The sequence below is a fragment of the Schistocerca americana genome, chromosome X (assembly GCF_021461395.2).
Source record: "Schistocerca americana isolate TAMUIC-IGC-003095 chromosome X, iqSchAmer2.1, whole genome shotgun sequence".
In the NCBI taxonomy this organism is placed as follows: domain Eukaryota; kingdom Metazoa; phylum Arthropoda; class Insecta; order Orthoptera; family Acrididae; genus Schistocerca; species Schistocerca americana.
This window is the reverse complement of record NC_060130.1, coordinates 802,987,539-803,002,128: the sequence shown is the minus strand read 5'-3', so window position 1 is coordinate 803,002,128 and position 14,590 is coordinate 802,987,539. Positions and strand designations below refer to the sequence as shown.

General features: G+C 44.6%; 1 protein-coding gene across 1 annotated transcript in view; it reads right to left on the bottom strand.

Moving 5' to 3' along the window:
* LOC124555400 (serine proteinase stubble) overlaps positions 1-14,590 on the bottom strand; it is a 221,380-nt gene that overhangs the window by 132,051 nt on the left and 74,739 nt on the right. The gene's annotated exons all lie outside the window — the stretch shown is intronic.

The following is a 14,590-nucleotide window of genomic DNA, read 5'->3' as shown; positions in this document are numbered from 1 at the left end:
ATTTTCTCGTTCTTTCTACAATTGGGAACAACTGTTCCTTGATGACGTGTGTAGTTCTCCATAACTGGATGCTTAGCTGTTGGTAGTATTGAGTTATTTGATGGCTGGAGGTCGGCGTGCTTCACACAAAAATGGTTCAAATGGCTCTAAGCACTATGGGACTTAACATCTAAGGTCATCAGTCCCCTAGACTTAGAACTACTTAAACCTAACTAACCTAAGGACATCACACACATCCATGCCCGAGGCAGGATTCGAACCTGCGACCGCAGCAGCAGCGCGGTTCCAGACTGAATCGCCTAGAACCGTTCGGTCACAACGGCCGGCTGCTTCAAACATGTGAAGAACGTGTCGCGATATTTAACTGTACGAGTCAAACGCTGACAACGTTTGCGTTATCGGGAACCGATTTCTGCACTGTAGGCTTTTATTCTGATCTTGGTAAGTAGCCGGTACAGTAACTCGCCAATCCTTTTACCGCGATTTATATTGGTGAAATATTTATCACGATTTTCAAATCTTTATCTGAAGGAAATTCGAAGGAGAAAAAGTTTAATTTCGCTTGTGACAAAGTCAATTTTAGTGGCTTCTCTGTCATCCTAAAGTGCACAATCAACAGACAACTTTGACAGATTATTTTAGTTGTTTCTCACGTGCTTCCTAACGATAGGATGTACTTACGTTCGATCCTGTTCTTAAATGCTTCCATGGTTTCTGTTATCTCCAACATTTCAGCCCAACTTTCATCTAAAAAATGGTTCAAATGGCTCTGAGCACTATGGGACTCAACTGCTGTGGTCATAAGTCCCCTAGAACTTAGAACTACTTAAACCTAACTAACCTAAGGACAGCACACAACACCCAGCCATCACGAGGCAGAGAAAATCCCTGACCCCGCCGGGAATCGAACCCGGGAACCCGGGCGTGGGAAGCGAGAACGCTACCGCACGACCACGAGATGCTGGCAAACTTTCATCTATTTGGTGGTCTTTGTTATCTAAGAATTCGCTGTTTTGTATTGCTCCGCGAGCGTTTGTACGCTTGAGAATTTCAACCGATTTACAGGTTTTCGTCTCTTTCTTTTCAATTTTCTTTTTTTTTTTCCATTTTTGTGTTGGATCTTCAGTCGTACTTGATGCTCTACTCCCGGCTACCATCTAGCATGCTGTTACTGCCTGAATGCAGGATATTACCATGTAGGTCATATTGAAAATGAAATGAAATGAAGTCCCATGCTTCTTTACAGAGCGTAGGGGAACGATGCGGGAGACCCGCACCGCCTTACTAGGCAATGTCGTAAGTCATATTACTTATCTGTTACTATCCGAATAGTCCTCGCCAGTATGGGTTACTTTGTCGTACTTTGTTGTATTGGGAGCATCATTAAATTCTTCCCGGCGGGCCCAGTAACGATGGTGTTTTCATTTTTCTAAGTCCCACGTCTTACATTTGCTTAAGTGCTGTTTCTGTCAAGCAGTGTTGTAAGGGTGTTGCCTGCCTTTTTTACTCGGTCTTGTTTGGGGCGCGGTTTTTATGTAGGGTTCCCTGATGAGTGGCGTCTGTCCACGAGTTCTGCCTCGGACCTAACATTCTAGCCTACAGGAACGTGATTTTATCTGCCGCAGTAAGGACGATGGCTCTTCAGCATCCCTTGACCTTAACATCTAATCGTCTGGCCACCTAAGGCATCTCGCGTTTCTTACAAATCTGTCAATTTTACCGTGACCACACAAAGTGTGTAGACATTTCACACAACACTTTTGTTAGTTTCCCTTAAAATCGAACAAAACAAGTGGCGATGAACTTGTCTCGCTAGCAGACCTCGCAGGTGTATTCTGACGAAAGCTCTCGAGTTTCACCTCGTACGAACATCTGCACAATGTGCACTGCCGAGGCAAACTGTAACTTGTTACTGTCACTGGGATAATATTTATGTTAGCTGGGACTCGTCCACGGAGATTGTAAAAGTAGCGTCGCCTGCAGGGAACGAGTTTCATTGCGTTCAAGCACACTGACTCCGCCGAACCCCTGTCAGCCCAAGAGACAAGACTGGTGATGTTGTAACGGCTTTCATTTTCCAGAAAACAATGTGTCTCACTCTGCAACCAATATAGCAGGGAGACTCCGGACCCCTAAATACTGTTTCTCGTTCAACCAAACTCTATATACCCTGTTTCAACAGAAAAAACAACAATGTCAAGAAACGCGCAAACTTTCTTCAAATAATAGCGGTTAGGAGTGCTTCCCTGACGTGGACGTTCGCCTGACATCCATCTAATTTTTGTTGGGTAAGAATGGTTCGTCAATTCGGTCACTTGTTAATCACAATTCTTCGGTAACCACTGTTTACTCTTATACAAACTGCGTCCTGTGTAATCTCCGAGACACATACGCAGGCTCTGTTTGATTCCATAACACGATATTTAGAGACTCTGACGGCAGCAGATGGAGGCTACACGCTACATTGACTTCTTAGAGTCAAAGATAATGTATGGATCATTCTCATTCATTTTCGTATTGTCAAGTGACTAATACATGGCACGATGTTCATTTGGTCACCTGTATCCCTCTTGGTGCTTCTGTTACCACAACAGTTGAAGTCACTGCGTTCATATGTCGTGATAGTTCCCAGAAAGCACTTTCCTTTATTGGAATTGCCTGTCTGTGGCGCACATCCGATGAAATACGCAGCACGTCAATAGCCAGCACCTGAGGTAAGTTTTTTTAATCAGTTCCAACTGTTTAGGTGCTTATTGACAGGTAGTGAAACAATCCTTCACCAAGATTTCTCATTTGAGGGTCCCATATCTTTCCATTCATGTGCAAAGCTCAGGATCATATCGGATTTGTTTATATGGTTTCACCTCATCTATCAAATTGCGCAGCCTGTGTCTGTACTAATCTCGATGAAGCATATTACGCAAACATTCAGTAATACTGGAAGAGTTTTACCTACATATTGCTTTTTCGCGCTGTTTGACTAAAGCTTTCCCTTAGACCATCCCACACTCTGATTTTCTGCAGCATTTTAGCATACGTGATTCATTGGTTTTGTTGTATATAAGCCTTAAAATTATTAACATAAGTGTTCTACTTGTCAGCGAAGAAGAATTATAGCAAATCGGAAAAGCTATACTGATATACTGAATGAATGAGACTTAACTCTTAGTTTGTGCGTTCTTGTGGTGTTGCTGGATAGAAGGGCACTGGAAGAAAGACACTGTGCATGTCGCGAAAAATTAGAAATTATGAGACAACGACTTTCACGGTGGATTCTACGAATGTTGTTGATCAGCCAAGGTATGTATAGGCTGTCGTTGTTTTTGTGGTCTTCAGTCCAAAGACTGGTTTGATGCAGCTCTCCATGCTACTCTATCCTGTGCAAGCCTCTTCATCTCTGAATAACTACTGCAACCTACATCCTTCTCAATCTGGTTACTATATTGGGGTTGGGTTGTTTGGGGGAAGAGACCAAACAGCGAGGCCATCGGTCTCATCGGATTAGGGAAGGATGGGAAAGGAAGTCGGCCGTGCCCTTTCAAAGGAGCCATCCCGACATTTGCCTGGTGCGATTTAGGGAAATCACGGAAAACCTAAATCAGGATGGCCGGACGCGGGATTGAACCGTCGTCTTCCCGAATGCGAGTCCAGTGTGCTAACCACTGCGCCACCTCGCTCGGTTGTTACTGTATTCATCTCTTTGTCTCCCTCTACGATTTTTACTCCCCACGCTTCCCTCCAGTACTAAACTGGTGCTCCCTTGATGCCTAGAACGTGTCCTTCCAACCGAACCCGTCTTCTAGTCAGGTTGTACCACAAATTTCTCTTCTCCCCAGCTCTATTCAGTACCTCCTCACTAGTTACGTGAATTACCCATCTAATTTTCAGCATTCTTCTGTAGCAATACATTTCAAAAGCTTCTATTCTCTTCTTGTCTAAACTGTTTATCTTTCCTATTTTACTTTCATACATGGCTACACTCCATACAAACACTTTTACAAAAGACTTCCTGACACGTAAACCTATACTTGCTGTTAACAAATTTCTCTTCTTCAGAAACGCTTTTCTTGCCATCGCCAGTCTACATTTATATCCTCTCTGCTTCGACCATCATCACTTATTTTGCTGCCAAAATAGCAAAACTCATCTACTGGTTTAAGTGTCTCGTTTCTTAATCTAATTCCGTCAGCATCAACTAATTTAATTCGACTACATTCCATTATCTTCGTTTCGCTTTTGTTGATGTTCATCTTATATCCTTTTTTCAAGACACTGTCCATTCCGTTCAACTGTTCTTCCAAGTCCTTTGCTTCCTCTGGCGGAATTTCAATGTCACCGGCGAACCTCAATGTTTTTATTCCTTCTCCCTGCATTTTATTTCCTACTCCAAATTTTTCTGCTGTTTCCTTTACTGCTTGCTCAGTGTACAGATTGAATAACATCGGGGACAAGCGACGGTCCTGTCTCATTCCCTTCTCAACAACTGCTTCCTTTCCGTGCCCCTCGACTCTTATAACTACCATCTGATTTCTGTACAAATTGTAAATAGCTTTTCGCTCGCTGTATTTTATCCCTGCCACCTTAACTATAATAAAGGATACCCTCTGCCACACATACGAGCAAAGTGCCATTTACTTCGACTACGGACTGCGGAAGTGAACTGATAATGTACAGCTCTTCATTTTAAGTCGTACTACCTGTTGCGTACCGTAGCTGTAAGTACATGGACAGTCCATCTGCTCCGTGGGAAACAGTGGAAAAAGTGGAGCACCTGCTTTCTAGTTGGGCACCTTTACAACGCTGGGAACGGCCTTAAGCTTCCTCTCGTTCTTGACCTTAATTGTATTTTCAGTGTCCGCACATGATGGGTATTCGCTCATTCTGCATTCGGCTTCCGTTCATTTCAAAGAGCCGCGAGGGGTAGTCGCGCGGTCTCAGGCGTCTTGTCATGGCCCGCGCGATTACCCCCGTCGGAGGTTCGAGCCCTCCCTCGGGCATTGGTGTGTGTGTTGTCCTTAGCGTAAGTTAGTTAAAGTTCGATTAAGTAGTGAGTAAGCCTAGAGACCAATTACCTCAGCAGTTTGGTCCCGCAAGACCTTACCACAAATTTCTAAATTTTCCATTTCAAAGGCCGGATGACTTTCCTGGGCCCACGTTAACAAAAAATGAACAGGAACGTCTTTTACACCATGTGGCTTTTAATCATCTAAATTTTGTTGCGTGTGTTTTCACGTTCTGTTTGACTGCGTTTTATTTTTGAGTCGAGGATGAGGAATAAGCAAGAAGTTTGCCTAGAGAGTTAATTGTTCGTGCAATTTTGATCCGGATCTTATTTACTTTCGTACTTGGCAATGTAGCGCCGTCGCTAATTTATACGGGTTAACCTGCTGTTAACTCCAAGAACAATTTATTGGCGATAGCAGTAACAAGCAGTTTCATTTTTTACTTTAAAGCTTGACTGATACTATTAGACTTCCTTTATTTTCTTGCAACTTTTTTCTTTATTTTATCTTCTTATTACTTTTCATGCTGCTTCGATTTCGAAAATTTCATCTTTGACAGCGTCGGTCTGAAAAGAATCCAATGGCTGAAGAAACAAATAGTAAATAGTAGTAAAAGGTTCTGATCAGTTGTAGACATGTTCACGCTGTAATAAATTGCATCTCAGCGATACATAAATAGATAGGTACTTGGCTGCCGCTTATATTAATCCAGATTTGACCTTTCGCGCTGTGGTGGTAGGGGAAGCCTACCAATGGGGCACCGAACAAATAGTCGAGCTGGTACCAGTCGCCAACCTTTGGTACTGATGAAGTGTGGTATCGTGAAGAGTTCAAACTGGTCCCTGAATGTCAAGTGCAGCGAGGTGCGATATTTAACTGCACGTACTGCAACGGTATGACACAGCCTAATTAACCTTGAGCACCCTAAACCTTTACGTAAATAATAAGTCAGACATCGCAAAACCCGATATCTCTGGCAGTTTTGTGATTCGAGGACCTGTCCGTATGAAAACCCACAATGTAATCCCGCAGATAGTCAGCAGTTCGTGCTAATGCACCTGTATCTGCAGACGACGTCATTAATGCACAATAGAGCGATGGTGCTCGATATTGGTGGAGGAAGGTTTTCCATCACCTGGGTTTGGGCAGTGAGAGAGCGTAGGTGGTTGTGTGCAATTACTGATCACCAGACAGTGCAAGGTTGAATCCCAAACGGCTCGCGAAATGTCTGCGTATAATATTTATTGTTGCTTGTCCATCTATTGGAGAAGGTGTTCAGCTCGACGACCCCCTTTGTACTGCTCGAGTTTAGTAGGATATGAAGCGGAACCAGGATTCAACTCCTCCTTCCGTCATCAGAAACGCAAACATAGTGTCGTAGCGCTCCACACATAATCACCAAAGCTTTCTAAACTCAAAAGATAGATTAAAGACACAAAACCCACACGTCTCTGTGAAAATACGTCTTTGTACGAGGAGGACAAAAATGTATGTTGCTAGGTGACTGAGCAACCCATCAGGCCCTACATCCAGCGATGCCATAAAAGTTTTCCAAATTAAGTGTATATTTGTCTGTCTCGCTGTCCCCTCCCCAATGTTTCTGAAGTAGCTCCTTCACATGCCGCGTTTATGAAGCATACAGTATTCTGTTTTCAACGTGATGAAACTAAGCAACCACCCAGCATGCTACACACACCTTATACTCTGAAAACTGATCCTACCAGCAAGCTACGACACTACTGACACTTTCTAGTGAGCATTGTAATCTTTACAACTGTCTAATACAGTTCCAATCATGCACTTACACTATGACTGAAAGTGTCCGTGTGTGTGTCCGTGTGTGTGTGTGTGTGTGTGTGTGTGTGTGTGTGTGTGTGTGTGTGTGCGAAATGTGTTTCTTCTTGGGTTATTTCTCCTTAGTACTTATTAGGAGATACATGTACAAAACAACACAGCAATCAAATGTTCAAATGTGTGTGAAACCTTATGGGACTTAACTGCTAAGATCATCAGTCCCTAAGCTTACACACTACTTAACCTAAATTATCCTAAGGACAAACACACACACACATGCCCGAGGGAGGACTCGAACCTCCGCCGGGACCAGCCGTACAGTCCGTGACTGCAGCGGCCTTAGACCGCTCGGCTAATCCCGCGCGGCAAAACAACAATCCTTACGTCTCTATGGAGTGGTTCAGCATCGTGAGATTCTCAAAACACAATGGTGTAAAATGAAAATAACTACCTTGAAATAATACTCCTTCGTGACTGAACTGTCTTTCATATCACTGTAAATTATATAACTAATATTATAAATTAAAGTCCCCCGCTATGTTGTTCTGTCTGTATGTGAAGGCTATCTCAGGAAGGACTGTAGGGATTTTGATATGGTTTTCGCTATTACGCAGAATGATTTATGAGGAAGATTTATGGTTCAAATGGCTCTGAGCACTATGGGACTTAACTTCTAAGGTCATCAGTCCCCTAGAACTTAGAACTACTTAAACCTAACTAACCTAAGGACATCACAAACATCCATGCCCGAGGCAGGATTCGAACCTGCGACCGTAGCGGTCGCGCGGTTCCAGACTGTAGCGCCTAGAACCGCTCGACCACTCCGGCCGGCGAAGATTTATGAATATGATTTATTACCACTACACCAGACAAGTCATCCAGCCATAGATAAGTTCACTTAGTGTTGTCCGTGCGAAGCCGAGGTGGGTCGCTAGCATGATATAAGGATCATACAGCAAATAAAGACAGTCCTGAAGAACTTCGTGTAGCCTTCTCTAGAGTCAATGTAGAGATTAGCATAGACAAGTCGGTTGTCATCTTCAGAGACAACGTGGCGCTATACCTCCACTCGTTGTCGAAATTGTCAATGTATGTTTCCCGTAATGCAGTGAAAACCAGAAACCGCCCCATCATGTTCACCACATCTTGAATGGGGGACAGGTGGCGTCAAGTGTGAGAAATATACATGTGAAAGTTTTCATGTTGGGGCAGCCCTCTATGTGACGTTTTAGAAACAGTAACAGAATAGGCTGGACAACGTTCTAGGTGTATCTTGTGCTGTTTAGTGTTCTATCAGCATACATCAGAACTGTGAAGCATTTTAGGCTATTCCATTGCCCGATACATTCCTGTGTATCAGTCTACAGTCCCTGAAGTCCAGCAATCAATCCTCAGCGGACCCCAGGATATTTTTCTGTCATTTATCACTTCTTTCATTCCAGACATCAATTTGTATATGTGATAAACGCCGAGTTGCGCCGTAGTTGGGGATTCATGGTAAGCTGCAAATGCCCCTATAACTGGGTCGGTAAGAAAGCTCTAAGATCGGAAGAAAGCAACGGTTAGTCAGATCCATTAGGACCATGCCTAGCTAGGTGCTACGTTGAAGCCGAGCTTCGAGTTGAAGGCAGCTTTATCTTGTCACGCCACTCACCAACGCCACACAGACAAACTGCCATCACCAACAGAGCGGCGAGTTGAACAATGATGATATTCGGCCGGCTGCCTAATGATTAAATCTATGCTCGAAGCGTAGCTTTCAGCAAATGGTTCCTAATGCCACTAGCTCACACTCTGGGTGGAACATAAGTTCTGAATTGTGCTGTAGACACGGTGAGACTGGCAACGACTGTTTGTCGGAGGCACCGATCCAGGCGAGAACATGACCAAATCAGGACGACGAGCAAGTAAACTTTCCTTGGATCGCCCTTAGGCGCGTTTCACAACGATACGATACGATATACTATACGATACGTTGCAATAAAGGTCGACGCGACGCATATCAGAGCAACACTCGTGTTCCCACTGTGGCGATACAATATGCAATACAATGCTCCATGTGATTCGCCATACGACAAACAACAAGACACCACGGATCACGTTTCTGTTTTACACTCCTGGAAATGGAAAAAAGAACACATTGACACCGGTATGTCAGACCCACCATACTTGCTCCGGACACTGCGAGAGGGCTGTACAAGCAATGATCACACGCACGGCACAGCGGACACACTAGGAACCGCGGTGTTGGCCGTCGAATGGCGCTAGCTGCGCAGCATTTGTGCACCGCCGCCGTCAGTGTCAGCCAGTTTGCCGTGGCATACGGAGCTCCATCGCAGTCTTTAACACTGGTAGCATGCCGCGACAGCGTGGACGTGAACCGTATGTGCAGTTGACGGACTTTGAGCGAGGGCGTATAGTGGGCATGCGGGAGGCCGGGTGGACGTACCGCCGAATTGCTCAACACGTGGGGCGTGAGGTCTCCACAGTACATCGATGTTGTCGCCAGTGGTCGGCGGAAGGTGCACGTGTCCGTCGACCTGGGACCGGACCGCAGCGACGTACGGATGCACGCCAAGACCGTAGGATCCTACGCAGTGCCGTAGGGGACCGCACCGCCACTTCCCAGCAAATTGGGGACACTGTTGCTCCTGGGGTATCGGCGAGGACCATTAGCAACCGTCTCCATGAAGCTGGGCTACGGTCCCGCACACCGTTAGGCCGTCTTCCGCTCACGCCCCAACATCGTGCAGCCCGCCTCCACAGGACTACATCCAGCATCTCTACGATCGTCTCCATAGTAGAATAGCAGCCTGCATTGCTGCGAAAGGTGGATATACACTGTACTAGTGCCGACATTGTGCATGCTCTGTTGCCTGTGTCTATGTGCCTGTGGTTCTGTCAGTGTGATCATGTGATGTATCTGACCCCAGGAATGTATCAATAAAGTTTCCCCTTCCTGGGACAATGAATTTGCGGTGTTCTTATTTCAATTTCCAGGAGTGTATTTTCAGTTGCATTCATGTGCTCTTCTGAGACGACGTTATTGTGGCTTATCATTATTTAAAACTCAAGAAACTAACAAAGAAAAGGAAACACTGGCTGCGCCTATTCGGCGTTATAAATATCAAACATTAGTCAATTGTTTCTCGTGAGCTCTCCCAACAAGAAAACAAATCCCACGAATTCTACACAATGAATCCTGACACTTTCTACTTTTTTGAGCTACTGCTATCAGCTATCCTGACAAAACAGCCAAAAAATTTTCTATGTGCTATTTCTTCTGCTGTGAAGTGACTCGCCGGTCGCGGTGGCCGATCGGTTCTAGGCGCTTCAGTCCGGAACCACGTGACTGTTACGGTCGCAGGTTCGAATCCTGCCTCGGGCATGCATGTGTGTGATGTCCTTCAGTTAGTTAAGTTTAAATAGTTCTAAGTTCTAGGGGACTGATGACCTCAGATGTTAAGTCCCATAGTGCTCAGAGCCATTTGAACCATTTTGAAGTTACTCATTACAATAAGGTAAATTGGTGAAAGTGTGTGAATGACTTTAAAATGCCTCTATAAAAGTTAATTATTTATAAGACGACCTAGGGTGGTACATTAACCAGTGTGGTACGTACATACATAAATAATGGTTACCATTTGTAGGATTTCTACAATTGTTCAGGAGCATTAAGAAGAAATGTTGCTGGATTTGAAGTGAGATCAGATGTAGCAGTGGGCTGGAAACTCTATATAGAGATAGACAATGTTTTTGAAGAAATGTAAGAAGCCCATGAAGATAAAGAAAATCCCGACGCGTCCTCTTTGGCTTCGTCCAGCTGCTCATTCAGAAGTAGCAGGAATTTAGCTTTCTGTTCACCTTATGCCTGTCGCAAAGTTTCATGCAATCAGGGAACATACACAGAAAACTTCCAGTTAACATCATCAGGTGATGACTTCCGACGTCTTTCCATTTCAGAAAATTTTTCATTTCCAGTTTCAGCTTATATCGGCAGTAAATGAAAAAGAGAAACTTGAGGCAGCTCCGACCTCCGCACTGCAGGAAGCATTAACCTCGCGTGCAAAGCTTGCAATGGTGTCGCAGGTTAGATCGCGCTGAGAAACAATTGTTAAAAAAATATATATTCGATACGTTAGTGCGGTTTCCGAGTTAATTAGCACTGAAGTTATCCACTCAGGCCATTACGCACGTGAATTCAAGAGGCCCGCCAGATGAAATTAATGTCAGTTGTTCTCATAGCTGTAAACAATAACGCGCGGTACTGGTCAGACTTTGGCTCGGGTTCGATTCCTACTACCGTCCCACGTCCAATTTTTGTATCGCTCTCTTGTTCGGTTTTAGGAAATCAAACGAATAACACGATTGGCGACACCGTCTCTGGTAGGCCACTTGAATTTGCCCGCGGTTGCTTGTTTGGCTAACTTCACTGCTAATAAACTCGGAAACGGCGGAGCGTGTCGATTCTTTTCTTAACAATTATTTCTCAACACAACCTACCCTGCAACATCCTTACAAACCTTTTAGACTCTTTCTAACCACCCTGCATTTCACGTATTTTCTCGAGAATGGAAAGAGGTATCGCCCTCCTTCCACGCTAAAAACAATTTCGATACGTTACCTATATTTTGTATACAACAGCATACGATCTAAAATGTATCAAACGTAACCTGGGCAGTGACTACATTCTTGTCTGCAGACTTTCCAAAATATGCTCGGCGTTTTACATAACTTCGCAGTGCCACAGTAACGACGGGCAATAATGAAAAGAAAACTCAGATTATTATCTAGTCGCGATGTAAGACTATAAGATGCGAAAAAATAATTTTTTTACAGAATATTTTCCTCAAAATTGAATGGGAAAGACGGAATAGCGGGGAACATGCGCGAATCCCAAAACATTGGTTTTTAACTTTTTACGCGAAAACTTTTACTGTGAAACTAACTGCAGAGACTGATGTAGCTTTTCTTCGTCAACACAAAACAGCTTTTTAGGCGCATTGGTTGACTTTATATTTGCCTGTCTGTGTATCGTATGACACAACTTGAGTGCAGCGACCGGCACTCCGTGTTGTGCCGAGTGATACGACAGAGCTGCGTGTCGCTGTCGTATCGCTGTCATCCCAGTGCGTACTAGTTAACTCGCATCCACTACGTTTCTATGCGCTCCGCCGAATCGGATTGCTTCTGTGTCAAATCGCGCGTCGCATCGCATATCGTATAGCCTCAGTGTGAACCGTGCCTAAACTCGTCGGCACACGGACCGACAATTTGAACGGTGAGCGATGAGTTTGTAGAGTTGCTGACGTCGTAGCGTGGAAAAAGCGCCTTGGGGAGTCTTTTGGAACGTGCAGTGAAATGTGTAGCATGGGAGATATTCTGAACGTGCGTTTGAAAATGAGATGGAAGAACGCCACCTGGTTCACATGCACTCCATCTTTCTTCAGCAGAAGGTCCCGAGTCGCCACATTGGCATTCAGTTGAAGCCCATATCTATGTGTGCCGTTTCTAAGCATCAGCAAATTGAGGTTCTCTCGAAAACCCCTCGTAAACTGTATGATTATTGTAACAAAATGACGAGAAACGTCATGTTGATGGTCAAAGAATTACACTACTGGCCATTAAAATTGATACACCAAGAAGAAATGTAGATGATAAACGGGTATTCATTGGACAAATATACGTATTATACTAGAACTGACATGTGATTACATTTACATGCAGTTTGGGTGCATAGTTCCTGAGAAATCATTACCCAGAACAACCACCTCTGGCCCTAATAACGGCCTTGATAAGCCAGGGCATTGAGTCAAACAGAGCTTCGATGGCGTGTACAGGTACAGCTGCCCATGCAGCTTCAACACGATACCACAGTTCATCAAGAGTAGTGATTGGCGTATTGTGACGAGCCAGTTGCTCGGCCACCTTTGACCAGACGTTTTCAGTTGGTGAGAGTTCTGATGAATGTGCTGGCCAGTGCGGCCGTCGAACATTTTCTGTATCCAGAAAGGCCCGTACAGGACCTGCAACACGCGGACGTGCATTATGCTGCTGAAATGTAGGGTTTCGCAGGGATGGAATGAAGGGTAGAGCCACGGGTCGTAACACATCTGAAATGTAACGTCCACTGTTCAAAGTTCCGTCAATGCGAACAAGAGGTGACTGAGACGTGTAACCAATGGCACCCCATACCATCAAGCCGGGTGATACGCCAGTATGGCGATGACGAATACACGCTTCCAATGTGCGTTCACCGCGATGTCGCCAAACACGGATACGACCATCATGATGCTGTAAACAGAACCTGGATTCATCCGAAAAAGTGACGTTTGGCCATTCGTGCACCCAGGTTCGTCGTTGAGTACACCATCGCAGGCGCTCCTGTCTGTGACGTAGCGTCAAGTGTAACCGCAGCCATGGTCTCCGAGCTGATAGTCCATGCTGCTGCAAACGTCGTCGAACTGTTGGTGCAGATGGTTGTTGTCTTGCGAACGTCCCCATCTGTTGACTCAGGGATCGAGAAGTGGCTGCACGATCCGTTACAGCGATGCGGATAAGATGTCTGTCATCTCGACTGCTAGTGATACGAGGCCGTTGGGATCCAGCACGGCGTTCCGTATTACCCTCCTGAACCCACCGATTCCATATTCTGCTAACAGTCATTGGATCTCGACCAACGCGAGCAGCAATGTCGCGATACGATAAACCGCAATCACGATAGGCTACAATCCGACGTTTATCAAATTCGGAATGGTGGTGGTACGCATTTCTCCTCCTTACACGAGGCATCACAACAACGTTTCACCAGGCAACGCCGGTCAACTGCTGTTTGTGTATGAGAAATCGGTTGGAAACTTTCCTCATGTCAGCACGTTGTAGGTGTCGCCACCGGCGCCAACCTTGTGTGAATGCTCTGAAAAGCTAATCATTTGCATATCACAGCATCTTCTTCCTGTCGGTTAAATTTCGTGTCTGTAGCACGTCATCTTCGTGGTGTAGCAATTTTAATGGCCAGTAGTGTATGCGTATGTGTTGCTGGTTCTTATCTCAGTGAATCCAAAAAGTGTTTTACTAGCCTTAGTGTTTTCTAATAGGTTCTGATTCTTTATTATTAGTTTAATAAGCGCTTTCTCTCTGAGGAATGAGTTTGATCGACTGGTTTAATCTACAAGACAGCGTGCACTACTTGCAGTAAGATATTTTGCACTTTATTGGTTTAAGTTTTATATTTCTCAAGCTGTAAAGATTCTGCTGCTAAATGGATCCAGTGATAAAGTAAGAATAACCTTAGGATTTTACTAAAAAATGAGAATGGTGAAATAATTTTATCTTATGTGGAGAACTACTCTATTTTTTTCCTTTATTTTGTCATGTCATTCCCGTCGCCCCTTATGAGCTCGAGGAATTGGTGGGGGGGGGGGGGGGGGGTGAGGGAGGGGGCTGGACTGTCACTGCTCTTCAGTCAGATAAGCAAAATGTTTAAAACGTATTATAAACCTGGACATGGCGGTTGGCAAAGCGAGTTATGGCATAATATATAAATGTGGATTTGTTGATTAAGTAAAAGATTGACACATATGAAACGGCAAATGAATGTTCCACAAAAGAGAAAAGACAGAAGGACAATTGCATAAGTTAAAAAGTAAAATGCCAAGAAGAGGGGTATCAAGGTATCACGGAAACTTAGCAGCTGGGATAGTGTGTACCAGGGTGTTTGTGTGGGTGGATATTTGAGGGAGGAATGCGGGAGAGTGAAAAAGGATGCCGTTCCGGACCAAGACTTAGAATGA